Raw genomic sequence first — 26,805 nt, 5'->3', positions numbered from 1 at the left:
AATTCCATGAAAATAATGTTTTAATTTTGAACAAATGTGCCTTTAGCAAGAATGTTTGTGAGATGCCTTGTGATTACTGAAAAATGGGAATAGAAAATGATTTTTGAATTCTGAAATATGATGGTTTACAATAGAAAACCTGACTTTGAGTTACTTCCACTCAGAGAAACACAACATGTGATGTGTTCTGCGCCGACTAACTGACATAACAATATTGAATGCCAAATTTTGAATATCAAACACTCACAGTGAAGTGTTCATAAATGATACACCTTCATTCAGGGAATAATTCTGAATAATAAATCTAAGAAAATCATAAACTGCTCTTGTACAATTCACAAATAGAAAAAGGAGATGAGATTTGTCTAACAAATTATTTGGAGTGAATTATGCATCCAGCAGCTACCTGAGTCCCTAATCTGTATTTTCTAAAATTTGTATGGGATGTCTCCTCTAGCGATTTTGTGATATAATTACCTAGATCAGCCATTCCCCAGCTGGATCCTCTATGGCAGCATCAGTGTGCTTATGTATTCCTGGATGAGACTGCTTTATACATCGTTTCCTTATGCCACTTCCATATTACCTTTCTAAGCAGATTTGTCACCTGTTCTGGGAGACACGGTGGCCTCCATTTCCTTCAGTGACCTAAAATAATTAAGAGCTAAATCTCCTGTCTTCAAGTGCTTTTGCATATGCTTAAATTTATGCACATGAGTAATTTCATTGATTTTAATGGGTCTATCCATAGGAGTACATTTAAGAAAAGTTATTTGAAGTTGTGGGCTTTTAAGAGATTTGTCTTCTAGTGTTACATGATTCCTACTTTATCAGTAAATATTGCCTAGCAATGTCCAAAACATAGACTACTAACCAAAGGACCTAAGAGTTATCGATAATAAAAATCCTTAATAAAATTAATCAACTTTGCATGCATTTATATGATTATTTTCAAATATATGTGTGTGATTTACATTGAAATATATGAAATCAGAAAAAGACTCACATGTTCAGAGTCTTCTTTTGCTTTTGAAAGGTACTTTGGGTCAGACTCCCAAAAAAACCTCAGCACTTCATTGCAGTTTACAGAGCTGCTTGGTAGTAAATTTGGCTCTGAGCATTAAGAAAAATTGTGTATTTTTTCAGCCATCTATGGAAGTAACATTGACACCAGGACAAGTATAAATGAGGATGCCTGTAATGTATTTCACTGCTTGTAACCTATACAGACAGCACTGGAGTGCAGCAGTCAGCTGAAGGAGCTGATTTTTGGAAGGGGCAATTGGAAGGAAAATCTAAATGGGCTAGCTGTTAAGAACAAGAAGCTTTTGATTTAGGAAATATTAAAAGTGAGTTCCTGGATTTTATTCCTGACACACACCCAATTAATATATTTTCCAAAACCAAGACACCATATTTGCAGGATTTATTTAATATTAATGGAGGTATTAAAGGGGATAAACTACTACCTGTAAGATGCTTTTAATTTTTTTTCACAGGTCTTGTTTCAAAAATACAGAAGCTGTTTCTGACCTAATTGATCAAAAATGCTTTTCTTCTGGAAACAGTGCAAAATGTCTTCTTTTCAAGGCAAATGACTGTGGGGACTGGTGAGAGAGACAAAGAAAGGTAATATATGCTAAAAAAAGTGCCAGAATTTGAGCTGGAAATAAACCTTCAGCATAACATGCTTTTTGATATTGCTCATACAACCGTTCAGAACTTTTATTTCTTCATTTGGACGCATACAGCTAGTTAAAAATGTCTGTTACAAGTCTTTTCTTCCTATTAGTTTTCCGAATTTCTTGGAAAGGATATTCTTCAAAATTGTTTATGATTGAACTTTAGAAATTTCCACTTCTAGGAAACCTCACACAAAAATAAGGTCATTAATTAAATAATTCAATAAAAAATATTCAGAATAAATTATTTTTTTTATTAGGGATTTTTGGAGAAATGTCCAGATATCTTATCCCAGAGCTACTCAAAAAGTTTATTTTTGTTCCAGCTGCAAAGTTCGTCTACTCTCTTACTACGATAATTATATACATATTTTAATCACCAGACAAATTACTAGAAAAGACTAAGCTTATCATAAGAGAATAACTATCACCTATCTGTAAAAGTATTTAATTTGAAGAAATTTTTCAATTAAGTAAAAAAACACAAAAATCACTACAATGTTCTCTTACTGTACACACATATATGTTTCATATATGTGTGAAGGAAGGATTCCCTTTCACACACTTAAATTCTAATTTAAAAAACACAAACTATTTACACATTATCTCCTCGTTCTTTAGATAAAGTACTGAACAAAGAGTACTAAGAACCCTCCCAACAGGTTGACCTTTCCCCTGTGATCTAACCTTACTTTCCTCTCTTTTCTTCTTTTTTAATAACTGCAGAGACACTATTTATCAGATACAAGAGGAATACCTTACATAAGGACACATAACCCAGGACTCATTTTAATATTCATGAGGTCGCTGGCTTTATTAAAGAAATTCAAGTAGGTAGTGAACACTGGAATGCATTCCTCCACGATATATCCTTTATCTGCTTGTTAAAGTGAAGCATTACTAATGCAGTTTTAGCTGCTCCTTCTTTGGAATTGAACTTCTTGGTAAACATGTAATACGTGTTCTAGATTCTCCAGCATGTGTACCTACATTAACAACCACAACTATTTATAGTTGCTGCCAGGGTCCTAAAGACATGAAAGTTTCCAGACCCAGCATGTTAGCTTTGCACTCACCGAAAGAAAGAAACAAAAAAATTTAGAAAGTTCTCCCCTCATGTCAAAATCTAGAGATTCATTTCCCACATCAGATTTTTTCTCAAAACACTCTAGGAAAGGCCAGATTCAAAAACCATGAGGCAAAAAGGAACCCCTTATTGTTTTTTTTCTGGACAAATCTTGAGAGGTTTTCCAATTGTATCTCTCTACAAAATGAGAGATCATTTTAGGAAAAAAATACAATTACTACATGAAAGGAAACACCATTCAAATGTTGTTAATTAAATGAGGGAGCGGATGTCAATGTTAATGTGTAGGTACATAAAAAGAACCTTATTTTTCAGATGTATGACAGGGCTCCCTGAAGAACACAAGTTTTTCTATATTAATTCCATGGTAGTTGAAAGCTACATAATCAAAAACACTTTCTAAGTTTGGCAGAAATATAACATTGGCTGTTTAAAATAAAAGGTCTGTATGGAAAGTTCAGTTTTGTTTTGGTTTTGATTTTTTTTTTTTCATTCCCCTAGGGTCATTGTGGTGAAGGAAATATTTTTATCTAGGCCTCAGGAAACGGTGGTCTGGCTAGTGACTGCAGTGCTGCGGACAGTTACATGCACAGTATTCACTCAGGGCAAAGCATGCCATCACTTATGTCTGCCCCTAAATTCCTGGACTACAAGAACTTATGTCAATATCCACCTGGAAATGCCTAGTGAGGAAGGACTGTGGAAGCTACTACCCTGAAACAACCCTTCAGACTCAAGTGAGGTGAGTCAGAAATGTGCAAGGCATTGGTATGGATAAGGAGAACCCTACTGAGTTAAATTTCAAACCAATATTCAATAAGAGGCCATCACACACCTCACTTATATAAATGAACTAAAGTCACAAGGAACATAGAGTTGTCTGACGGAGTCTTTGTGCTTTTCAGGTGAATACTTACAGCAGAAGCAGTGTGGTATCCTGAAGTTAGGAAAAATCTGGTAGATTTTCTGAAAGTAGTTTTACGAATTTTCACTCCTGTTTTCAGGACTTTAAAGGTGTTTTTCACTTGCCCCTTTTAATACAAGGAAGTCCATTTCCTACTCCAGACCTGAAAATTGCTGCACATAAATCTGTAGCTCTAGCTGGGTTCTTCTGCTGTAATTCTGCCCATTCTGAACACCTTACAAACCGATTGGTTTTTCCTGGGCTTCTTCAGAAAATACGGACTGAAACTATAGACATCAGCTGTAAGGCTTAGAGTACACACAGTTTCTTAACTCCCAAAGGACCTTCCAAATATAACACCATTTATGAGTTTAATCAACACTCTTGTCTCTGATAACCATTCAAACACATGCAGGCAAGTATCTTTCTGTTTTCCCTTTCTCTTCTATGCTGATTTCATTCAGGACAATACTTTTTGAAGGTGTTATATTTCAGCTTTTCTTTTCTTTGTTTATTTCATTTTCTAGATACTTCCCATTGAGTTACAGTTTAATTTATTCTGTAATTCATTTTTTTAATTAGGCATTTTTCTATAAGAAACCCCCAGCTTCCAAGCCTAATCAACATTGCTCTATATTTCACCTTATGTGTCATAAAAAATGACAAAATGCACTCTATTTTCTCTTTCTGTTGGTGGCTATCCTCTATCTTTACTTATAGATGTAGCCTTGTTTTCATTTTTTATTAACTTTACTAGATGTTAGCACTCATATCTTAGATAATCATACATATTTGAAAATACTATAGGAATCTCAGAGGAAACTCTTACAGCTGGTCAGCAATAAATTTTTTAGATGTGTGAGGGACATGGAGAGAGAGGAGAAATACAGTTATAAGATTACAGCTGATACCAGGCATAATTTTTACAACTGGTCAGTACATTGAATTATTAGTCCCATGCAAAACCACTTAAAACCAATAAGAACAGATGATAAAATAGGCTATATTCTGGTTTACCTCTTTATTTGCCAGACCAAGACTTCCCATTCAAAAAGGACTAATGTCTGGCAAATTGCCTGGTTATCAACGTGCGATGTCTAGCTGGTGGTATGGGGAGCTGAGTTTTCACTGTGGTTGTGAAGGATTAGCAGCAACTTTGGTAGCACTAGTGGTAGACCACCGAGAGTCTGAGAATCAGACTTTTTCATTATGTTCATTTTGCCTCGGACTTCATTTTACTTTCTTCAAACACTTCAGACAAATCTACTCAGTAGTATCCAACAATGATTCCAGGGAGATAATCTTGTTTTGTATACACTGAAAAAATTCTGGCAGTCTTTCCTTTGAAGGGCTCCAAGTCTTCTGTGCCTGAGAGCAAAGGCTTGAAATTTTAAAAGGACTCATAATGTTGATATAAATCCAAACCCATTCTAACTCGGACAAGTAAGGAACTTTTGGGAAAACATTTTCAACAGAGGTTTCACAGTATCACAGACTCATGTAGGTTTGAAAGGGTCTTCAGGACGTGTCTAGTCCAACCTTCTGCTAAGAACAAGGTCAACATTAAATTCACAAGCCGGATTGTCAGGTCTTGAAAACCTCCAGAGGCAGATTCCACAGCGTCTCTGGGCAACCTACCCTAGTGCTTTATTTTCCTCACACTTAAAAAGTTTTTCCTTATACAGACTCAGAATCTCCACCATTCTGGTTAAGTCTATTATCTCTTGATCTCTTGCCATGCACCTCAGTGATAGACTTATCTCTACCATCTTAGTAGCCTATTCATAAGTGGCTCTGAGGTCCCCCTGCAGTAACCTCTTCAGACTGAACGAAACCCAACTGCTAAAGATATTCTTTACAGGAAATGTGCTGTAGCCCCTGGATTATACTTATTTTTGTCTTGCGTGCATTGGATTCCCAAAACCAAACACAATATCTGGATCTGGCCAAGTATAGGAGAATAATCGTTGCCTCAAAATACCACTAACACAATTAATACAGAACCACAGAAGAACCCTGGCTGGAAGGGTCCAACCTTTCATTTTGTTAAAGAGCCCAAAACACCATTAAGTTTCATAACTACCAGGGCACATGAACTGCTGGTTCATGTTTAGGCTACTTCCACCCAGATCCTTAACAAAACTGCTCTCCAGAGAGTCAGTCCCAAACCTGCAGGGAGTTAGTCCACACACACACACATGCACACCTATCCCACTGAATAGTGAACTGGGGTGGGTATTTAGGAAGCAAGCAGGAAGCCTTTACCCTCTGAGGTAGGGAGCCAGGCAAAGGGCATAGCCACTAAAACCAGTACAGAAAAGGCACACAAATAAATCAGATGGAGATCTTCATGGGTAGAAGAGAGATCAGGACAGTTTAAGGGTGTCTAAACCCAGACAAAAATTCTGAGATTGTTACTGTGAACAGTGAATTGACAGAGGATTTCATAACTGAGTGAAAATGGAGTCAAGTTAAAGGACCGCTTGTGAGGAAGACATTGAACTGAGAAGGCTATGGCAGCTTGGAAGTTAGAGAGAGAGGGGATAAAGTTATGGGAAAATGCCATGTGACATCTGTAAAAACAAATAATATGTGAATACATAACCAAATACAAAACATTATTCATATTTAATAGGCAATTTTTTCTGAGTTCTTGGCTATGTCATTACAGCTTTTGGTTGTGCCTAATGTGTATCATTAATGTCTATTTTTTATTTGCATCTTATCATATACTAAGTGGATGATTTTAAATTCCAAATAATACTAAGAGTAGCCTATTTCTTCACCTTAGTTTTATTGAAAAATAATGCAATATCGGCAGAGTTCTCTGACGGAAACTCAAAATCTCAAAGGCTGTTCTTTTTAAAACTGAGATTTTCTTTTGAAGGAAATACCGAAATTAAGTTTCTTACCTTTCAATTCCCTCCTGCTGGAATCAGGAGTCATATGCTTCTTGAAGAGCAAAATTTGTTTAGACCATTCACAAAGGTTACTATTTTATGCACATGAGTAATGCAGCCTCTGTAAGTCGAATGTGATGTTATGTCTAGAAATGTTATGCATAAGATTTATCTTCAAAGATGTTTCTGAACTTACTTATGCATATCTTTGCACTTAAATTTGATTTGATAACTTGTCAAACATATCCAATTTGTTTGTGTTTTTCTGTTCTCTTCTCCATACTGGGAAGTACTTTTTACCAACTTGACATTGGTAAAATGAGTATTAAGTTTATTAGCACCATCCACAGTTCTGTGACAAGAGAGAAAACAAAAGGCTGAGAGAGGAAGTAAGAGAAAAGAAAGGGAAGGAAAGGTTTGGGAAGGGAAGGTTTGGGAAGGTTTGAGAAGTGAAGGTTTGGGAAGGTTTGGGAAGGGAAAATTTAGGAAGGTTTGAGAAATGAAGGTTTGGGAAGGTTTGGGAAAGGAAGGTTTGGGAAGGTTTGGGAGGTTTGGGAAGGTTTGGGAGGTTTGGGAAGGGAAGGGAAGGGAAGGGAAGGGAAGGGAAGGGAAGGGGGGGGGGGAGGGGAAGGGAAGGGAAGGGGAAGGGGGGAAGAAGGGAAGGGGAAAGGGAAGGGGGGAAGGGGAAGGGGAAGGGATGAAAGTATGAGCTTAATGAAAGTATGTGGGGACTTAGGTTACAAAGAGCTTTGAAATACAGCAGCAAAATAAGGAATAAACATACAACCATAATTCAGCTTTCCTTGAAGACCGTGTAATCAGTCTGGATGTTGAGATGTCAGGTTATTCATTCCAAACTAACTTTCTTTTTAAAAATGTCATGTGCTTGTTTGAAACATTAACTTGCTATCATTGCATGTAAACCTTATATACTTCTGTTAAAATTGTGCCACTTTGACACCTTGCAGAACATGTAATTTTACTACTTCATGCTCCAAATCTCCCCTGACTAGTTCTGGCTGCTTAGCTGGGTTCATCTCTTGTGATTTGTCGTTACCACGAGGATCCCAAGCAGCACCACCAGGATCACCAATGGCAGGGACAAGAATGAATCCTGGAGTATGTAGTCCAGGCAGAGACTATCCTGCAGTGAAGGTTGCAAGCCTGAAGTACTGACCTGTCATTGCCCTGAAGCCTTATGTCAGTATTTCCACAGGGAATTATTTTCTTTCTCAACTGAAGTATTTTGAGGGTTGATTTCTTTTCATCAAAATGTCAACATTTGACACGTATAATGTCAATTTTCCAGCCATTCTACAGTAAATTGGACCAGATACAAATGTATGTGTATCTCCTCTATTGCTCCATACTAGCTGGTTTTTTCAATGAGAAATTATGGAAAAAAGTGAAGATGTGTCAGAATCTATAGGCTCTAATAGTGGGATTCATCCACAAAATACAAAAATCTATAACCGAGACATCTACATCTGAGGTTGTCACTCTGGACTCTTTTCATAATCAGTGGAGAGAAATAGGCACTTTAGGGTGTGATTCATCTTATCCTGAAGTAGATGACTAAAACAGGTCAGCTGAATCATGTTTTAAAAGCACCTCTTATTCTCCATCAGCATTAGAGGGAATCTATGGTGACAACTTCAGACACTGACAGCTCAAGTTAAATAAAATTACTTATGTCTTAAGAGTCCATAGAATTGTTGTGCATAGACTTGTCCTTTTGCTCCATAATTTCACCTGTTCATTTTATTTGTTTCCAAACATGCAATGAGTTTTTCTTTTCCTTCCTGTTAAACCAATCTTTTTAACTTTTATTTTTTCCAACCTACATTACCTTGCATATCCTTTTTCTATTCCTCTCATTGTCATAAAATCAGGCTTTAAAACAGCAATTTTAAGCCAGTATCTGAGATAAATAAATGCATGCCATATCACCAAAACTTAGAGTCTGCAGTAGTGCCTATATTTCTTGTTAATCTCACCACTAATCTGTGGTCTTTTAAAATACAAGCCCTGTAACCAAATTGTACCCGTTGTCTGATATGGCAGGCCAGGATCAGACAAAATATATTCTCGTGTTTTTTTCCCCTATGCGGACTACACAGCACCCTTTAATAAAGGATGTCATTTAAAATAATAAAAAATTTCCAATTTCTCTGTACCTATCTGTGGATGCCATGAATTGCAAAACTGTTCTCTTTGACACCTTTGCTCACATATGAACCAAGGATTTTTAAGTAATTGCAGTGGCTTGGGAGTGAAGACTGCAAATACAAACTCATATAAATAATGAAGCTAGTAGGTGGTACAGTCAACACAATCTTTCTGCGTTTTGCCGTGCCACAGTGCTAAAAGTACATGCCAGAGACAGTGATATCTCTTTCAAACTCTTCTAGAAATGAGGTGTGAAAGAAAGTCTAAACAGTGGTTGCAGATCTTCTCCATTTATTTCTCCAACATGGAGCATTGCCTTAACAGCATCCTCAAAGAAAACAAACAGCAATAAATCTGACTTCTCTCCAGATAAATCCTACAAAGGGATATAAAGAGTTAGGGATGGGGTATGAATTTCACTTCAATGCACCAGTAATCTGATTGAGCTAAATCTGGGGTGGAAGACTCAGATTAACTCCCAGCTACATACTGCAGGTTTTCAAATTTTCATAGTGTAAGAAGCAAAGAGGAACTCTTAGATCATCTAATCTACTTTCTTCTTGATCACAGGCACTTATCTTTCACACAGTTATCCCTACCTTGAGCCAAATATTTTCTCTGCAGCTAAAGTATATCTTCCTGAGAGTCATCTAATCTTGATTTGAAGATCTCAGGAGATAGAAAATCCACCACTTCCCTCTATAATGTGTTCTGATAGCTAATAGCTATCAGCATTAAAAGTGTGTGCCTTATTTCCAATTTGAATTCATCTGGCTTCAGGCTCCAGCCTTTGGTTCTTATTATACCTTCCTCCACTAGATTACAGAGTCCTTTCATATCCATTATTTTCTGCCTGAGAAGGTATATATGCCATAAGCAAGTCACCTCTCAATCTTCTGCCTCATAAACAGAAAGATCCAAATCTCTCACCAGAAGGCATTTTTTCCCATTTTTAAAACATTTCTGTATTTGTTCTCTACTCTTTCCAGTAGCTTCACTGCGTCTTTCTGAAAATGAGGACTGCAGAGTTGATGCAATGTTCCAGCATTGTCCTCCACTGTCCAACAGATCAGCTCTTCTGCTCCCTCAGTGACCTTTCAGCAACCATGTCTGGGTTTTTCTATATCATCCCATTCTGAGCTATTACTTGGTCGCTTATCTATTACGAATTCTCTGTATTTTAAGGCACCCTTATCGGTTATTCAGTTCTGTGGTTTTCATCCTCATTTCTAGAAAGGTAAGTAAGGATTGGGCTATTATTAAAGCATCCTGTTTCTAATAGTCTAGTTTATTAAGCAATCTTTTCCACCTCCACAGTGTTCTCTTTGTTGTTTTACCACTGAATTATCCACAAATTCTTCAAGGAGTAATGTTATCCTGACTCCTGGACTGTTAACAAAACACTTGCAATTATTCCTCTACTGCCAGTTTTTGTGAAATCAGAGGAGAAATGTCCCATTTCAGCTTTGCATTGTTTTGCATAAGAGTAGCAGCAGGGGAAGGGGTCTGACAAGTAACACTGTCGATTATCTTCTATGGCATTCCTTATATGTCAGGACTTGTTCAGAATTATCATCAATGTACTGTCCATTTCTCCAGCTGCTCTTAAGAATTCTTACATGCCAGTTATCCAGTACTGCTGATTTCAGAATGTTAATCACTAGTTTTTGTTGTTCAGCAGCCTCTTTGATTACTAATGGGGAATCCTCTTCACTATCCTTATGCGATACCAGTAGGGTTGAACTTTGTTCACCTTGGAATGGCTAAGTCATCTGAAGACATTAGTTTTGATGCATCTAAAAGTATTGCAGAATTCAGGATGAACTGGATCAACAGTTGTAAGGCAAACGGGTATGGCAGGAATTAAATATCATGCCAAAACCAGAAAGGAGTATGCTTTCTTGCACTTTACTTTCATATATATCAGTCACCCATGAAGTGGGAGAGTTCAAATATTCCTCTTCTCTTGGAATAACGGTCCTGTTCTCTTGTCTCACAGAAAATGGTGTAAGCACTGAGATAAATGAATCCTGAACAGAATAACTTCTGAAGTTCCACCACATTTTCTAAGAACCTAGATACATATTTGGCTATTAAGATGAAATCAGAGTTGTGGTGGGGGGAAACAGTTTTCCCTCTGTAGTTATAAAATGGTAAAACCCCAGGGGGTGGTGACCCTGGAAGTTTTGAGGTTTTACCCAATGAGTGCTTCTGCAAAATATAAACATATCACAAGCAGAACGGAAGAGAAGGTTAGTTGTAGTAGGTGTAGAAGAAGTAGCCATGTTGTAAAGCCACGAGGAGAAGCAGCAGCAGCCCCTGGGGGCTCTGGCCCCCCAGCCCCCGGCTGGGGGGGCTGCAGGGACTTGGAACAGCGTAATGCTAGGCTAAGTACCTGTGGCTGAAAGCTAAAGAAGGTTTTTTCCACCATGAGTGAGCAGAGACAGAGCAGCAGCAGAAGCAGCATCCAGAGACTGTGACTGAGAGACAAAAGATAAGAAAGCAGCAGAGATGGCTTGCAACCAGGCAAGAAGACACAGAGATGTCTAATGAAGAGAGAGAGAGAGCAGAACTAAACTCTACACAGAGTTTTGGGGGTAAGAACTGAACCAGACCCACCAAAACCCTTTTGAGACCCCTCTTAAGTTGAGGTGGTGGACTCCTACTGGATGGAAGTCCTAAAATGCAACACTGGAGAGAAAGAGCTGAAAAGCTCAGGCATCCCGAAAAGCTGGACCAGGACGATTAAAGGAATGCAGAGGGGGTGACCTTGGCCCCCTCTTGCTGCTGCTGCCAAGCTGGCAGCCTGAGACAGAGCACAGGAGCTCTGGTAGAACTCTTGAGGCAAAGGCTTTCAACTGAAAGCTACCCGAGATGTTGTGACTCAGGGGTGAATCCCCTGAGGAAGGGACCTTACTGGGGGTCTTACGCCCCATGATATGACGTGGTGAAGCAAGTTTTGTCCCTGCTACGCAGCCCACGGAAGAGAAGACCCTCACTTGAAGATGAAGGGCCGAGGGGCTTGGATACCCCTTATGTGTACTGGTAGAGATCCAGATACGGATGCTGCATGAGAGGAAGAGAACCTGCTGCCTTAGAGACATTGCTGCTCTGAAAGTGGAAAGGGATCTTTCCTTCTTCCCTCCTGGACTTTTATTTGGAGAGGAGAAGAGATTTGATCCATTGTAAATACTTATGTCATGGTAGAGATAATTAAGATTGTATATAATGTATTGTAGTATTTATTTGTACAGTCATTGTAATATATATTCCCTTTCCCCCATTTTGAGTCTTGTGTGGTGTCTAGAAACTCATCTCACATTGGGTTGAGATGTGGGAGGGGGCTTGGACTAGGGAATTGGATTTTTGGAGCTCTCAAACCATGACACAAGTGCTCTTTAAAATGTTATTTTTCTATGTGCTGAAAATATAAAGAAAAAGAAATTTGTTCATATTTACCTGAAATTAAATATATCATTTAATAAACAACAAAAAAACCCTCAATTCGTACAACACACACCTAAATACATGATTTAAATTTTTCAGATTCAAACCAGAAATATTTATTAAGAAGTTTACATTTTCAACCTCTACTTTTCAACCAAAGACAGTACCTATCCTACCCATGAGACAGAGCCCTGTCTGTTTCTGCAGCTCATTGGTCTAACAGAATAAGGTTCCAGTGCACCCTCAGTGTTGTTCCATAACAGTAAAACTTTCATCTTCAAATATGTTGTGCAACCAACGTTTCAAGAAGAGTGTTTTCTATCTCTTGCTCTTACTTTTGGGATCAGAAAGATTTCCCAGAAGGTCATATTCGTTACCTCCTTCACAACTGTTTTACCATCATTTCACCTGCTACTTAATTTTATTCTGGTGAATACAGCATAAGTATAAGGATTTACTGATTGAGTTCATAAAGCTCCCCAGTTCTGGTAGGGTTAACTTGTCGTTTGCTCTTCAGCAAAATAACTGCAAAATGTCTGCAGCTGATCTGAGGCAATATACAGCATTGTTTCTAGCCTGTGTCTATACCATTAATTAGAAGAGGTTCAGGAACTATTCTTTTCCCCAGAATCTAATGGTACCAGTTGGTGAGGTCTACGCTGTTTATGACTTTTGCTTTTCTGGGGGGACAGAGTTTTCTTTGAATCACCTTCATACATATTCTGCCAACAACTGAGCAGTGTAGACCTTCAGTATGACATTTTCAGGGCCACAAAACCCCATCCACACTGGACCTAACTATTAGCACACACACACACACAATTCATTAAAGCCAGTCAACATAACTAAAAGCTTACTATTTATTTAGCTATCTAACCTCCTTTTTTGTAGGGTGTTAATTTAGGCAACTCAAAATTCATACCTTAAATGCCTCTGCTGAACCATCTTCATATTATTTGATGACCTATGACTTGGATTCTTTAACACTCCCTTTTACCTACGGTAAGGCTTTTGTCTCAATGTCACTACTGAGCTCCATTGCTTCAGTGGCAGGAGAAGTCTTAATATAGAGAAACCTGATGGGATTCAGCTTCAGATTATCCTTAAAATGGGAGGCTTCCAGCTGGACCCCAGTGGAAGGTGCACAGATTTGAGCCACTGCATGAACTGCTGAGATGCTCTCCTGGAGTAAGAGGAAGCATCCTCCGTAGTCAGTGACTCTGGGAGCCCAGCTAAAGAGATGAGCCCTGCACCACCACCCAGCACTGCCCAGTGGAGATTTCCTCAGCTACCTGGGAGCCACCCAGCCCAGGTACCCGAAGGTAGAGATTGTGAATGGTTTCTGTTTTGTGGGGGAAACTCACAAACAAACAAAACAATAAAAAGACAACTAACATACAGTTCAAAGACCTTTTATCCTGGAATGGCTGCATATTCAGACACTGACATCTTCCTCTGAATTATGCTGTACTACAGCCCCAGACAGAAAAGTGGATTATATAATATTGACAATCAGTGCCTATTTAAATGCCCATTTCAACTGAAATAAATGCTACATGTACCAAAGAACAATATTTAGGATAGAAAATCTCACTTGTCTCTATTCTTATGTAATGTAATAGCCATAAATGCATATACTTAACTAAATAAAATTGTTATGTACCACCTTTCTTCTTATGACATTTATCACAAAAAGCTACACAGTGCAGTCCAGTACTGTGTTAGGAAAATGAGAGGAGCACTTATTCCTTCACATTAGTTAACATGTCAAAAGCTTTTTATCTCAAAGATATTAAATGGTAAGAACATTGTGTTTCAACTTCTGAATTGTCATACATCAAAGATTTTTGAGGACTTCTTTTTTAAATTGACAGTTGTCATTTAATATACAGTATGATCCAAAGCATATTATTTCTGAATGTTACCAGGGAGATTTCATTGGCTTTTGTGACATTTCCAGTCTTTGGTATAATTGGCTAACAGCTTTTTTAACCTAATGTCTTTTAAGAAATAGTGTACCTGGTGTTCTGGGACATCACATCTACTGTTTTGTCTTTTCTTTGTTGTCCAGAAATGTTACCGTAATGATAAAAAGTGACATTATTTTAAAAGATAAGAAACACCAAAATTATTTTCCGTCTGACCTTTACAGTTACCAGAACAAGCAGCTTCAGTTAGCAAAATGGTTCAAGCTTTTTATTACAAAGGATATTTGGCAGTATTCCATAAGAAAAAAAATACATGTAGTTCTTGTCAGGGGAAGTCATTAAGCCCTCTCTCCTTATGCCAGGCTAACATTTTAACAAAAATAAAATTCTGGGTATTTTAAGGCAAAGGAGGAAGTTGACTGTGAGAGGCAGGGATATTTCACATAACGCTCTTTATGAGTGTACTAATGTAGTTTTATGTCTTCGACTGCACCACTTTGAAGCAAATACATTGGGTTTACCCAAGAGTTCAAGGAGATTTTGGTGACCTTCATTTTCCAGCTGCACATTCATGCATTCAGAGTTTTCTTCTTCACCCTGGTCTATTGTATTATTAGAATGATGCTCCTTCTTTAGGGGAGGCTGGGAGGTAAGAGAGATAAATAACTGAATGGCTCAATGTGGCTAAATTGCTATATTTATGATTTTTTAAATAATTATGGCTACTCCTCATCCCTACTGGTTTTCTCCAGGTAAAGGTTTATGAATAAATTCTTATCTCCACTCCATACCTCTCATTGTTGATTTTACAAGTTACCACAGAACTTGAGAGGTGGAAGTGCTTGAGATCTCAAAGACTCACCCAGCACAGATCCTTTTAACCGCTGTTGTTGTTGCTCTAGTTCTTCAGTCCAAATAAGGGGGACATATGTCTTGCTTTCAGCTCACATGACAAAGATATGACATTGTTGTCACTGATGCTTAAGAAAAACTGTATGAGTCATGTTACAATAGCAACAAAAGTTAGAACAAAGCCCTCTTTCTTGTTGAAAGAGTTTGCTGGTTTACTGTCTTTTGCTCAGTTGGTGGTACTGAACATAGCCTGCAAATGGATGAAATACATTTTAGGTGCATGAAAGCAAAAATACTGTTTAAAAACATAAGATTCCTTTAGGAAAATAATTAGAGGCAGCTATAGTCATTAACTCTGGAATATGTAATTCTTCCCACTATTCTTAAATATAAATTGAATGCAGTTGCATGCCACAGTATTAAAGAATGTATGAGTTAAATATCTTCCTGCTTCAAAGATGAGTGGTCTAAAGCCTGAAAAATTACAGTATATGCAAATGAACATAAAGGACTGGCTTTACTGACCATTTCTTTGTGTTTGGGGGATAGATTTCCACATGGCATAATATTTCCACTTGCATTGGTTTCCTGGCATGAAAATGTTTATTGCACTCATTAGCTAAGAGGATGTCGGCACTGGTCCAATGAACACAGATCTGCCTTCTGATTTCAGCCATTAAATTGCAATGGGATTCATAGGCTTAACATTGTGGGTGTGAGAATAATAAAATGGAACTCCATCTTTAGCCCAGTTACCATGGATGCAGTTAAAGGTCATAGTGGCAGCTGCTAACTAGTTGCCTTTTTAGCTGTATTTCCCCTCCTGCTATGTGTTTTTGTGTACCTTAGTTTCTGCAAGTCTGCCTTAGAGCAATTCCACTTCCTTAACTTGGTGTATAGGTGTCTTCCCCAACATGATGGGTGCATTCCCATAAATATGGTTGTTATGGGCATCCCTGTATTGAATTATTTGTCATTTAATGAAAAATGAATGCAGGATAAAGGCCAGGGGGAAAGAAAGAAAGAAAGAAGGAAAGAAGGAAAGAAGGAAAGAAGGAAAGAAAGAAAGAAAGAGAAAGAAAGAAAGAAAAAGAAAGAAAGAGAAAGAAAGAAAGGAAGGAAGGAAGGAAGAAAGGAAGAAAGAAAGAAAAAGAAAGAAAGAAAGAAAGAAGCCCTGTATATAGTGAATTCCCATGTCCATTTAAACTCATAATGGGTTCAGGCACAGAGGCATTCACAATGTGGAACATCAACTACTACTTCTCCATTTGGCCCAAAGTCCTAGGAGTTAATTCCCTGTACTGCATGAAGTGTCAGAGTAATTACTGCTGATCAGCCCTATTTCTCAGCATTCTGTCCTGCTTTGAGAGGCACCCTGTTTATTGATGCACCGCCACCTCATCACAGTGCTTTCATTCAGGCAAGCTGCTTAATCGAAAGGGCTTGGACAATGCAGGGTTTTCAAAGAGAAGAAGTGGAAAAAAAAATTAAAAGTAGCCAAGTAAAATAAAGTGAATGGTAAAGAAACCTGAAAGCTCTACAAAATATTTGCTTATGTCAACCCTTCATTTCAATAGATTTTAAAACTCTTATTCATTTCCAAAAGAAGGTACTATGAGTCTTTTCTGTGGTGACTTAACTAGGTGATCACATCTTTTTGAAGATTTTTAAGAACACAGTGCTGGAAGCCCTCCTTGAGGAATGTTTATCAGGTTGTTTTCTGCTTATATACAGGCAATGACTGTGTCAACTTCATGAACCACAATACAAAGAAACATTTTTTAGAGTTTTTGCCTCTCTGTTTTAAAGACACATTTATACTACTTGTCATTTCACCAAAATGAATTAAGTACTATTTGAACCAAGTATTTTGGCTCCACACAAGGGTGGCTTCTGGTCCTCTTTGGCAGGGTGCCACTTTATTCATTTTTATTTCAAACACAATATGAAAATTTTAATTTTAATATAGTATATAAGTATGATGGCTTATGTATAAAGCCTACACTGTGACTAACTCATGCCACTCCTCTCCTTGCAATTCTGTGAATTTTAGAGAGCAGCAGAAAGTTTCACAGAATTCCTTTCAACTTAAATATTATCAGGCTTTGAGTGTTTGTTAGAGAAGATAGATTTATTTGGGCTAGTATTTTCATTTAGAACTCAGTGTTTTCCTAGATTAAGTTGCTTTTGGGTAGTTGTAGGTCTGTGGCTACCTAGACTGTAGTAATTTTGTTGTTGAATCTGTTTTGCCTGTAGCAGTGTAATAGGTTGCCATATGGAAGAGGAAACAAACAGGTAATGACATTGCTTCATTAAAAAAATAATGTTTCATGAGTTGTTCAGCAGTGTTGTTGAAAATATCAGAATAGGACTGCTACAAGTATTCCAGTGTCCTGTTTTACTGTTTCCTCCATCATTCTTTAAATCTGAGAATTTTTTCTTGTGCCTTGTTTACTGTTGATATTTTCTGGCTGATTGGATAGGAATGACATTTTGACAATTTACTGTAGCAGTAAGCACTGTACAAACAAAAGGTGCTGATGAAAACTCGGAACCCATTATTATGTAAATTATGGCTGACTAACACAGATTCCATCTCACAGTCACCATCATTGAGACCAGTTTTACTCAATGATAATAATTTTCATGATTGCAGTCTTCAGAGAGATCAGAAATATGCTCTAGCTGTTGCATTTATCTACAGCGGGTACTTGACCCTTAATTAAATTCTGAAAGTTTTTTATATAATAAGGTAAAATACAGCTGACACTTCTATTCAAACAAAGAGCATCAAACATAGATCTACCAAATAAGATAAAGGTATTTCAGACTTACCTTGTTGTAATGCTAGCAAACATGAAGACTACAACATCCTTTGAAAGAGAGCTTTAAGTTTAAAATACAAAAAAAAAAAAAAAAAGAAAGCATTCTGTTGGGCAATTTGAATGTTGCACTTCAGTGCTGTGTCTGCTGAATGCTGGGCTTGCTCTGCAGAATGGTCTTGAACTTTATATTAAAATATGCATGACAGGAAAAAAAAAACGAACGAGCTTTGAGTATATAGGTGATGTTGCTCCCATATATTATTGCAGTCATAAGTGCAAAAAGATTATAAGGTAAAATAATATGCTAGCTAATGTTCATCATCAACTTTCATAAGAGAATGCTCTCCCAAATCTTGAAAACTGTGCTTTGTAAAACTATTCCTCTTAAAAACAGATTAGGAGCAACTCAAGGTGCTGCACTACTGAACTAGTGTTCTGTTGCTAACAGAAAAAAAAGAGATTAAACATTGCACAAATAATTAATTTGGCATATGTCTATGTATATATGTTTCAAAACCTAGACAGAGGGAAAGGAAAACACTGTAGAGAAAAAGGGAATGGGGCTTTTCATTTAATGTTTACATTTTTTAATACAGCTCTGTAAGCTTTTGGTGTTTCTTTCCCCTCTCTCCTTCCCATTCCAGTTTTCCCCTCTCCTCCCCACTCTCCTCACCAGTTTTTTAAATGAGAAAACAACCAGTCCAGATAAACAGTAACAGTCCAGGTAAGCAGTAACAGTCAAGCTCAAAAGGTAGGGTATCATAAAAACGTACATTTAGTATTTCTTTAGACATAGTACTTTGCTAAACTGTCAGTTCATAGAACCAATGAGCTAAGAAAAGTAATTACTTAAGTGGATTTCATGAAGAGTAGAAAGATGATTGTACCACATTAAATAACAATTGTATCCTTAATGATGTGTTGGACTATAATACAAACATCCTTCTGCCATTATATGCAGTACAATATACCTTTCTAATTACTCTGGTGGCTTCCTCTTCCTTTATTAAGATGCTACGCTTTCAGAGACTATATGAGTATTATATGAGCTTTTATTTTCAAAAATACAGTGAGTGCAGCTGCATGGTCATTGATAAATTAGTTATAAATTAATGACAAAATGTATATGAATGGAATAATTTTTTATTCCTTTTTTTCCTTCACGAATTACGATTCTTTTTAGACAAGATGTAATGAAATTTTTAAAAATTACTTTTTCATGTTTTTTTGGCATTTCTAGGTATGTAAGGAGTATGGTAATATAAGTCCAGATAATTAATAAGGCAGATGCAAGGCACTATAGCAAACATACAAAACAAAGCTAGAATGGGGTAGATAATTTGGTATCATTAATTTCAATGATTTCTCACTTATAGCCTGTGAACCCTTGGGAATCCTTAAGGTTCCTGTCAGTGGTCCCTGAAAAAGCAGTTTTAATATCTACAAGCTTAAATATATTACATGGATATTCCTTTCCACTAAAAATATTTTTAGATTGTCTGTAAATTCAAAAAGGTTGAAAATCACCTCTCCATTTCACTGCTTATATTCTGATCCCTTAGAGACGGAAACCCTATCCTTCTTAGCACAGCCTTCTATAAATCAGTATGGTTTATATGATTTCTAGAGGTTTTTTTGTACACAGTCTAACCACTCATTAAACTTGATTTCCTAACATTCTGTCAGCCACAGAATACTTGGACCAAGTTAAAGTTTGCACACATTAATAGTCCCACCGAAGAAAAAGGAAACATCTTTTATGTGGAAATTCTTCCAAATGTATAAAGGGACTGAAGAACTGGGAAAAAAAAATCTAAAAATTGGACAATTCTGGATTCTCTATCAGAGCCTCACTTAACTTTTACAATAGAATTTTTCGTGAAAGTCCAAACTTGAATAAGTGAACAAAATAAAACCTGCAAAATATTCTTCTACTGTGTTGTCCCTTAGTAGAGATGCACCCCTTTAACTCATAACTCATGTTCTTCTGTTGCCAATTAGTACCATCAATAACAATAATTCTATGAAAAGTTCAGTCTACTTTTATGATCATTTCACCACAGTCCCAAATTAGGGAATTTTAGCTGGGAATTTTATCAGCAAAATCAATACAATATTTTCAAAGTTCCTTACCACTGTTGGGTGACCTGAAGTTATCTTAGATGAAAGAGAACAATATTCTGGTTTTGAAAATCAGGTTTGACCCTTTTTAAGTATGGTAATAATAGGAAAAATATGTCATAGCATGACCGAACTATTTCACAGTTCTAGTCAGTTGTGAAAAACCTTGTCTCACCCTTTGTGAAAAACTCAGACACATTGTATAGGTTGTTTCATATCTGACTGTTCACATATTGTCAAAATAAGATGAGACGATGTCCATAATTTGAAATAAAATCCATCTATAAAATTCATCTGCAATTAACATAAAATATCCTACTAGCAGCTCGGCAAGTATATATTTTCTCTTTAGTCCTGAATTCTTACTGATACAGTAAGAGCTCTGTGCTTGGATCGTGTGCTGGGCAGAATTATAAGAATCTTTATAAACTCCCTGCTGCACTGTTTGGTTAGCTCAATTCAAGATTAGTAAATGGTCCTTGGAAAGTAAGCAGAGTAGTTCCCCTGTTACTGTATTAGAAGGGTATATACATAGCCATATATTCTTCTGAAATCAGTCATATGAAGCCTGAGCCAAAAAAAAAAAAAAGAAAAAGAGGTGTTGCCTGGTAAAACTGCAACTAAGTGAAAATTTTGTGCTGGAATGAAAAAATAGCAGCTGGGAATAATTTGCCATTCTTACCAGCACACATTATCACCTGCAAAGTATCCTTTCCTCAGTACTCCCTAGAACTGAGTCCACTGTTAGGTGACAAATTCTGTTGCTCTTCTTTTTCAGAGAGAAGGGTGGAACAATCTTCTGCTTTGTTCTGAAGGTTAGCACTTACCTACTTGGATTAGCTCAAATCCAAGCATATTAGGTCTTGAAAAATGAATAAATTATTGAAAATATGTTACTTATGGCATTTTTCATTTTTTTTAGGGAAAAACGTACTGCTGGGAGAAGAAGCAAAACGTAAAACTGGACAAAGATGGTTGCGTATAATGATTCAGGTACACTTTATAACTTATAATTGTCACATCATATCACAGATCTTTCTGCCTGCCAAAGAGGATGGTGAGTCAATCCCTCTTTATGTTTTGTGAAAAGTTACTTCTTCCCATATTAATAGGTCATGCATGAGAAATATATGTTACATCTCAGACATTGAGAATACTGTTCAGTAGGAAACTTCAACTGTGTTTAGGCACTTAAGTGAAAATGTTCAGTCTTAGGAATCCCCTGTCAGAGGATGATGCCCAGACTCTGCTGATGTCTTGATTTTCAGCAGAGTGTCTAATATTCCTTGTTGTCTGAAGCTCTTATACCTAGAAACGTTTCTGTGTAGAAGAAAAAAAAATTAAAATTAATTACTCAGTTTTCTCTTTCTGCTGGGTTAAGAAGCCATCTTTGGCTTTCAGGCGCTTTTCTTGTTGTAGGTTACCTCCAGATCACATGAAATAGGTTCAAGACAAATCTCATCTATTTCCAAAGACTGGCATTAGAACAGCAGGAATGGGGCTGACATGGAGAAAAATATTTCCTGAAACTGATCTATTTACTTTTACTTACTGGAAAACAGACTGCTTACCTTGGTAGTGGCAGTGTAGGATGCAGGTAGGGATGCAGTTTCTGCATGCTCAGCACCTGCCTTCTTGAGGGCCACTTCTGCTAATTTCCATAATCTCTGAAGCTGGTCAGACCAGTGCTGGGAGCCAGTGCTGGTTTTGCAAGGACCCAGAGTAGATCTATGTTATAGACAGGCTTCTTGATGCTTAAAAGTCCTACATAAATTTGATCATGGGAGCCAGCCTTGAAAGCCAAAAATAAGAATGCATTATTGCAAATGATGTAGCAATTTTTTTTCTGTTCAGTTTTCTGATCAAAGACCTTGGAATAACTGTACCCATCACCAGTTAGTCTTGGCAACAGCTCTGCCACACGTAAAAGTCACCTTATCAACATTATAAAGAAGAGAAATAAAGCTTACCTAAGATTGTATGGCAAGGTACTGTAGAGGTAAGAAGAGTACCAGTGTTTTAAATCTGTGTCTGAGGCACAAGTTCATTCTTATCCCTTTGAAAGAGAGATTACTATGATAGTATGTAAAAGGTTTCTGTTTGGGATGGAATTTGCAAAATTCACTCTTTAAGTATGTTTGGTGCTTGGGCAGTACACATCTACCTTGGTATGCAGGTCTGCCTCCCCTCATAAATGGGTGGAGAGCTACAGCCTTACATGTTCCAGAAATGCACGACCTTTAGAAAGTAATAGAAGTATAAAACTGGACTTGCACTGAGACTTTTCACCTCAGTTTTATCCAAATATCAGGAAGCTGATTCTTCTAACCCTCTAAAGGGTGTTATTACCTGTTGCATTCCATTGCCTGCTCCTCAGTGCTGGTCCTGAAGGTACTGTGAAGGTTTTGCATCCACCTTCAGCTGAGTTGGACTTATGAACTGGAACTAAGATCAGAACTGGCAGCTAGACTTGTGCCAAATTGAAGTTTTATTTATTTAATCATTTTATTGCAAGGTAGACACTGTGTCTGTGGTTTATTTCTTTAAAATCAAATAAACTATTTATATATAGTAAAGAACTGTAAAACACATAGACCCTATTCACTAATATTTTTATGGTTTCTTTACACTTGACAAGTAAAGAATTTTTGAAAGTGTTTTTTTGTACCCAAGTCCCACAGAATTCTTGGGGTATTTCTTGGTTGAATTAAGAAAAGGTGCAATCTAGATAGTCAACACCAACTTAGCTCCTGTTTTTCCTTAATATGCAGCATGAACCTTTCTGAGTGAGTTTTTAATACACATTTTTAATGGAATACATTTGATGAAAACTTAAGAAAATACCATCAACTTTTATCTATTTAACATTTTCATGTTATTAAATGAGAATACCTCATGTGAATTTCAGGTCAGAGTGGAAATATAAATTAGCTACTGTTTTCCTTCCCCTCCTGATAATATTGTTTTTGTTTACATCACTATGGAAAGCTTTATGCAAATTTTCTTGCCACACCATATCCATTATATCTTAAAGAGAAAATAGTCTAATAAAAATTCTCAAAACAGCTATTACTTGTAGGAAAGGAAACTAAAGGTCTGCAGTCTTTCAAAGTGTCATTACCACTAACTCGAGCTTCATAGAGGAAGAAATCAGAACTCTTCTTTCGTAGAGACAAATTACAGAGTGCTCCAGATGAAGCCAGCAAAGCAATGAAGAGGCTGCAGTTTGCATTCTAGCTCTCTGGTGATATTTTAGTCCTGTGAACAAGGGGCTTCTGGATGTTTTTGTCACTCATGCTGACAGTTTGTCAGGTCGCTCCTGCACACACCTTTACAGCTGCAATTCCTGCTGCATATGTTGCAGGACATGTGGAAAGCCATTAGTTGTTTCAGTCTGCATCACTGTCATTCTAAAGTACAATCTTGCCGTGCACTTTGCACTATGAGGGCTAGGAAACCAGTATCTTTCATAGTAATGACTTCCAGTTTACAGCCTTCATTTGTTATATTTCCTCAATAGCTGTTGTGTTGAGATTAACTGCATAAATGGTCTGCAGCTGGCTGTTATGAATTAAGGGAGTTTAATCAAAGTATTTCTAATGTACAGCATAATGATAATACATGGGGGAAGTACTATTTAAGAGATAATGATGGCTTCAGAAGATCACTGTTGTAATGTTTAGTGCATATGCCTTCAGCATTGAATTTGTTGTTGTTCTGAATATGCTTAATGGATCAGTGAAAAGCTGCCTAATGTGGGATTGTTTGATGGGGCTGACAGAGCTGGAATTAGCCCATTGCTGTTTACTGCATACAGCCATTAAGATTAATTGCTGCCAGATAATTTTGACTGTTTTTATCTTCGGGAAAAAGTGTCACTAATGGGTTTATAAATTGGTTCACTATTACTAATAGTAAGGCCAGTGTAACAGGAGAGGATGTCAGCAGCTTATTCTAAAGATAAAGGTAAAAAGTATGAAGTACTATATGACTTGCTAGTTTTAAGGGATAATGTTATCTAATAACAGACAGACTGATATATGATGCTCATTAATGCTATTTCCCAGGCTTTGGGTTGAACCTAATAGATGCTAATAAAGTCTTATTTGATGTACCATTAAAAAGCTCAATCTGTTTTCTGCATTAATGCACAATGTTGTTTATCACATTTTCAGTGACTAAAACCCAAACCCTCAATCTGTTACGTAACTAAACAATACCAGGCTAGTTATACCTATTTTTGTCTTTGTTTAGAGACACAGCAAAATTTATAGGGCAACCACATTTCTGCATGTACTGTATGCAGTTCATATCTCCCAGCTGTCTGTCAACAATAACAGCACTTGAGATTTCATTTTTACCTATCCTCTTTTACATATATTGTCACAGGTAAATTCAGCAAAGCAGTCTCTCAATTGGTTTGCAAATGTTAGAAAATGGTGTTGGGATGTGGATGAAAGACTATTCAAGGCAGATGAGTCCACATTCGAGGCTAATATTCTGGTATGCCACATATACGTGTGTGTGCAGTGCCTCTAATTTGCTGTGTATTAAAATGAAACTTCTTCTTGCACTGACTCTCAAACATCTCCCTTGTATCTAAGGGCATTGATGAGGGACTGTGAAGAACATGCACTAAATAGAGAGAAACACAGACAAGAAGAGAGGAAAACCAATAACTTATGAGTAAAGTTGTTTTCTTTTCAAGTAGAGAGTGTAAATTATGAAGTGATTTCCTTCTCAAGTTGAAAGAGCATTTATATTTTTCATGACCAGTTTTTAATTTGTGCTGTGAACATCTTTTTTTTTTTTTTTTGTGGAACTCTGGGTAGTAAAACAGTTCTTGTCTAAAAAAAAGACAATTCAAACAATATCAGAAAAATCTCTTTGCATTATTTTTCCCCTCCAGAATGTTAAACAGGTGAAGACCTTTAAGAAGTTAAGAGGAAAAAATTATAGGGTGGCAAGATCAATTCTGCTCTATTTGCTTGTATTTGTTTCCACAGTAGTATTCCAAGTGGTATTCTTCCTTCTTTGCCATTAAGGACATGAGCCATTTATTCTGGTTTAGACCATTTCCCTGTGCATCCACTTTAAACTTCCATCCTTTTGCCATATTTATGCCATCTGCCTATGTATACAGAAATGCATATTTATGTGTTGGGACCTTATATTATGTAGGGAACTGGCTACAATCTAAATATTCGTGCCATTGTTTTTGTATCTGAATATTGCACAATACTGCCTGAGCATAACCATTCAGGTTTTTTCACTATGTCAAGATCCTGATTTCCTTCTCTGTCATATCCACCATCATTGACTGCATTATACATATCTAATAAATCATCTTTCAGTAAAAATTCTGTTTGTACACATTCTTTTGACTTAAATAAATTTTGAAACAGTTTCATTAATTCAGTACAGACTCTAAGTAGACACATTAATGTTGGGATACAGGCAGCTTATATTGGTTTACTTCTAACTCAGCATAAGTTAAACCCAGCTCTGTCAGGCTTATATTGATCTAAAAGAGCTGGCACTACCTATTTCATACTGATTTTAAATCCCGTTCTTAGTTAAATGAATGAAATTTTCACATAGAAACTTCTAAGTTTTGTTCCCAAAAAGTGTTGCCAAAGTTTCCATGCAGGACCCTGCATAGGTGCCCATTAACCTCTCCTTTCTATTGTTAATGACTCTAAATAACATCTTCAGGCAAACTTTGATTAGGTTGTTAACCAAGCTCTCTGTGGCAGGCAATTTAGGATGATAGATTACATAAAAATTATTCCAGAATAAGGTATAGTCTTGTGGGTTGTCTTAATGCAGAGTAGCTGTCCTGGAACAATTCCAGGTAGAAACACTCTGAAGGAGATTTGAGTGTTCTTGTGCCAGTTTGGACAGAACAGGACATCCTTGCCTGCGTCCAGTGGGAATGGATTCCCTGTGTTAGATCAGCCAGCCCAGACATCTTGAGCAGCCTAGAGCATCTCAAAAAACATCTGTGTTTGGTGACCTGAATCCTTTCCTATTCTCCTTTTAAGTAATCTCATTCCAAAATAAATGGTCATGCAAATTTTTACTCGGGGGAGGGGAGGGGAGGGAAGGGGAAGAGAGGAGAGAGGAGGAGGGAAGGAAGGAAGGAAGGAAGGAAGGAAGGGAGGAAAGAAGGGAGGAAGGAAGGGAGGGAGGAAGGAAGGAAGGAAGGAAGGAAGGAAGGAAGGAAAGAAAGAAGGAAGAAAAGGAAGAAAAGGGAGAAAAAGAAAAGAAAGGAAAGAAAGAAAAGAAAGATTTAAGGACATTTTAGGTGAAGTTGAAAAACAGGCAAGTTAGACACATTACACAATGAGATCCTATTTCACTAAGCAGAATCTTTCCAGTCCTTTACCTTGCAGGTGCATCTGTTTTGGGTCATGCTGTACATGCTGTGGCTTGCTTCCTAATCTGCTATTTGGTACAAAGCTGCTCTGATTATGGATTTGCAGAAACAGCATGTTAATCTCGAACTTTCTTTTCCAAATCAAACACAGATTTTGGACTGCTTAACCTAAAAACAGTAGTCATTAAAGTTACCCAGGTGTTTCTAAACTACAATCTGTTCGGTAAAACAAAGTGATGTTTTTCAGAATGCAGGGCCTGATCTTCAATGCAGTAGAGGCAATCTGATACAAAATGGACTTCACTAATTTTACACAGTAGCACCAGTGCCAAAGTTCAGCAATCAAGAGGAACATATATTTACATTACAGTGCAATATAAATGCAACTTGATCAATTTTTCCTGAAAAACGTCACCAGTATTTCAGGAAGAGAGGCTATCACGATTCATGTTCATTCTCAAAATTGCAATGAATACTTGAGTTTCATGAACTTCCTGATCATCCAGCTTTT

At 37.1% G+C, this 26,805-nt stretch overlaps 1 long non-coding RNA gene across 9 annotated transcripts in view; it reads left to right on the top strand.

The window, feature by feature from the left end:
* LOC113999983 overlaps positions 1-26,805 on the top strand; it is a 262,086-nt gene that overhangs the window by 115,353 nt on the left and 119,928 nt on the right. For 8 of the 9 annotated variants that reach the window (XR_005566981.1, XR_005566980.1, XR_005566976.1 and 5 more), the window contains 3 exons: positions 1,500-1,629; positions 3,271-3,511; positions 20,838-20,908. This is a non-coding gene — a long non-coding RNA (uncharacterized LOC113999983). The other variant, XR_005566984.1, reaches the window with a different exon arrangement.

The sequence above is a fragment of the Pipra filicauda genome, unplaced genomic scaffold (genome assembly GCF_003945595.2).
Source record: "Pipra filicauda isolate LSUMZ 115617 unplaced genomic scaffold, ASM394559v2 scaffold83_size3615187_pilon, whole genome shotgun sequence".
Lineage (NCBI taxonomy): Eukaryota > Metazoa > Chordata > Aves > Passeriformes > Pipridae > Pipra > Pipra filicauda.
The sequence above is the reverse complement of the archived record's forward strand: the minus strand, read 5'-3'. Positions and strand labels throughout refer to the sequence as shown.